Source organism: Taudactylus pleione, unplaced genomic scaffold (assembly GCF_031769625.1).
Source record: "Taudactylus pleione unplaced genomic scaffold, aTauple2 ptg000967l, whole genome shotgun sequence".
Lineage (NCBI taxonomy): Eukaryota > Metazoa > Chordata > Amphibia > Anura > Myobatrachidae > Taudactylus > Taudactylus pleione.
Genome location: NW_028285368.1, coordinates 5,412,501 through 5,415,000, shown reverse-complemented (window position 1 = coordinate 5,415,000; position 2,500 = coordinate 5,412,501). Strand labels below are relative to the sequence as shown.

The 2,500-nt window shown below is 38.8% G+C and overlaps 11 pseudogenes; all 11 read right to left on the bottom strand.

The window, feature by feature from the left end:
- LOC148455038 (5S ribosomal RNA) overlaps nucleotides 1–114 on the bottom strand; it is a 119-nt pseudogene extending 5 nt beyond the window's left edge.
- Nucleotides 115–230: 116 nt separating this feature from the next.
- LOC148455037 (5S ribosomal RNA) lies at nucleotides 231–349 on the bottom strand (annotated as a pseudogene).
- A 116-nt stretch (nucleotides 350–465) lies between these two features.
- Nucleotides 466–584, bottom strand: LOC148455036 (5S ribosomal RNA; annotated as a pseudogene).
- A 117-nt stretch (nucleotides 585–701) lies between these two features.
- On the bottom strand, nucleotides 702–820 carry LOC148455035 (5S ribosomal RNA; annotated as a pseudogene).
- A 99-nt stretch (nucleotides 821–919) lies between these two features.
- LOC148455034 (5S ribosomal RNA) lies at nucleotides 920–1,038 on the bottom strand (annotated as a pseudogene).
- Nucleotides 1,039–1,154: 116 nt separating this feature from the next.
- On the bottom strand, nucleotides 1,155–1,273 carry LOC148455033 (5S ribosomal RNA; annotated as a pseudogene).
- A 116-nt stretch (nucleotides 1,274–1,389) lies between these two features.
- On the bottom strand, nucleotides 1,390–1,508 carry LOC148455032 (5S ribosomal RNA; annotated as a pseudogene).
- A 116-nt stretch (nucleotides 1,509–1,624) lies between these two features.
- LOC148455031 (5S ribosomal RNA) lies at nucleotides 1,625–1,743 on the bottom strand (annotated as a pseudogene).
- Nucleotides 1,744–1,859: 116 nt separating this feature from the next.
- LOC148455030 (5S ribosomal RNA) lies at nucleotides 1,860–1,978 on the bottom strand (annotated as a pseudogene).
- A 116-nt stretch (nucleotides 1,979–2,094) lies between these two features.
- Nucleotides 2,095–2,213, bottom strand: LOC148455029 (5S ribosomal RNA; annotated as a pseudogene).
- A 117-nt stretch (nucleotides 2,214–2,330) lies between these two features.
- On the bottom strand, nucleotides 2,331–2,449 carry LOC148455028 (5S ribosomal RNA; annotated as a pseudogene).
- Between the last annotated feature and the right edge of the window lie 51 nt (nucleotides 2,450–2,500).

Sequence of the window (2,500 nt, the reverse complement as noted above, 5' to 3'; positions counted from 1 at the left end):
ACAGCACCTGGTATTCCCATGTGGTCTCCCATCCAAGTCCTAACCAGGCCCAACACTGCCTAGCTTCCAAGATCAGATGAGATTGGGCATGTCCAGTGTGGTTTGCCTGTAGGTGCTCAAAAACATTAACTTTAGACCTCTTATACTTCTTAACTCAAGTAAATTCATTGATAAGTTGAAAAAATTAAATGTAAAATGTAATAGAAAAGAATGTTATGGCAGTATAAAATGATGTACAGCACCTGGTATTCCCATGTGTTCTCCCATCCAAGTACTTACCAGGCCCAACACTGCATAGCGTCCAAGATCAGACGAGATTGGGCATGTCCAGTGTGGTTTGGCTGTAGGCGCTCAAAAACATTAACTTTAGACCTCTTTTACTTCTTAACTCAAGTAAATTCATTGATAAGTTGAAAAAATTAAATGTAAAATGTAATAGAAAAGACTGTTAGGGCAGTATAAAATTACCTACAGCAGCTGGTATTCCTAGGTGGTCTCCCATCCAAGTACTAAACAGGCCCAACACTGCATAGCTTCCAAGATCAGAAGAGATTGGACATGTCCAGTGTGGTTTGGCTGTAGGTGCTCAAAAAGATTAACTTTAGACCTCTATTACTTCTTATCTCAAGTAAATTCCTTGATAAGTGTAAAAAAATTAAATGTAAAATGTAAAAGAAAAGACGGTTAGGGCAGTATAAAATTACCTACAGCACCTGGTATTCCCAGGTGGTCTCCCGTCCAAGTACTAACCAGGCCCAACACTGCATAGCTTCCAAGATCAGACGAGATTGGGCATGTCCAGTGTGGTTTGCCCACTGCTTTAGACCTCTATTACTTCTTAACTCAAGTAAATTCATTGATAAGTTGAAAAAATTAAATGTAAAATGTAATAGAAAAGTCTGTTATGGCTGCATAAAACTACCTACAGCACCTGGTTTTCCCAGGTGGTCTCCCATCCAAGTACTAACCAGGACCAACACTGCATAGCTTCCAAGATCAGACGAGATTGGGCATGTCCAGTGTGGTTTGGCTGTAAGTGCTCAAAAGCATTAACTTTAGACCTCTATTACTTCTTAACTCAAGTAAATTCATTGATAAGTTGAAAAAATTAAATGTAAAATGTAATAGAAAAGAATGTTTTGGCTGTATAAAATTACCTACAGCACCTGGTTTTCCCAGGTGGTCTCCCATCCAAGTACAAAGCAGGCCCAACACTGCATAGCTTCCAAGATCAGACGAGATTGGGCATGTCCAGCGTGGTTTGGCTGTAGGTGCTCAAAAGCATTAAATTTAGACCTCTATAACTTCTTAACTCAAGTAAATTCATTGATAAGTTGAAAAAATTCAATGTAAAATGTAATAGAAAAGAATGTTATGGCAGTATAAAATTACCTACAGCACCTGGTATTCCCAGGTGGTCTCCCATCCAAGTACTAACCAGGCCCAACACTGCAAATCTTCCAAGATCAGATGAGATTGGGCAAGTCCAGTGTGGTTTGGCTGTAGGCGCTCAAAAACATTAACTTTAGACCTCTTTTACTTCTTAACTCAAGATAATTCATTGATAAGTTGAAAAAATTAAATGTAAAATGTAATAGAAAAGAATGTTATGTCAGTATAAAATTAACTACAGCATCTGGGATTCCCAGGTGGTCTCCCATCCAAGTACTAACCAGGCCCAACACTGCATAGCTTCCAAGATAAGAAGAGATTGGGCATGTCCAGTGTGGTTTGGCTGCAGGCGATCAAAAATATTAACTTTAGACCTCTTTTACTTCTTAACTCAAGTAAATTCATTGGTAAGTTGAAAAAATGTAATGTAAAATGTAATAGAAAAGACTGTTATGGCAGTATAAAATTACCTACAGCACCTGGTATTCCCATGTGGTCTCCCATCCAAGTCCTAACCAGGCCCAACACTGCCTAGCTTCCAAGATCAGATGAGATTGGGCATGTCCAGTGTGGTTTGCCTGTAGGTGCTCAAAAACATTAACTTTAGACCTCTTATACTTCTTAACTCAAGTAAATTCATTGATAAGTTGAAAAAATTAAATGTAAAATGTAATAGAAAAGAATGTTATGGCAGTATAAAATGATGTACAGCACCTGGTATTCCCATGTGTTCTCCCATCCAAGTACTTACCAGGCCCAACACTGCATAGCGTCCAAGATCAGACGAGATTGGGCATGTCCAGTGTGGTTTGGCTGTAGGCGCTCAAAAACATTAACTTTAGACCTCTATTACTTCTTAACTCAAGTAAATTCATTGATAAGTTGAAAAAAATTAAATGTAAAATGTAAAAGAAAAGACGGTTAGGGCAGTATAAAATTACCTACAGCACCTGGTATTCCCAGGTGGTCTCCCGTCCAAGTACTAACCAGGCCCAACACTGCATAGCTTCCAAGATCTGACGAGATTGGGCATGTCCAGTGTGGTTTGCCCACTGCTTTAGACCTCTATTACTTCTTAACTCAAGTAAATTCATTGATAAGTTGAAAA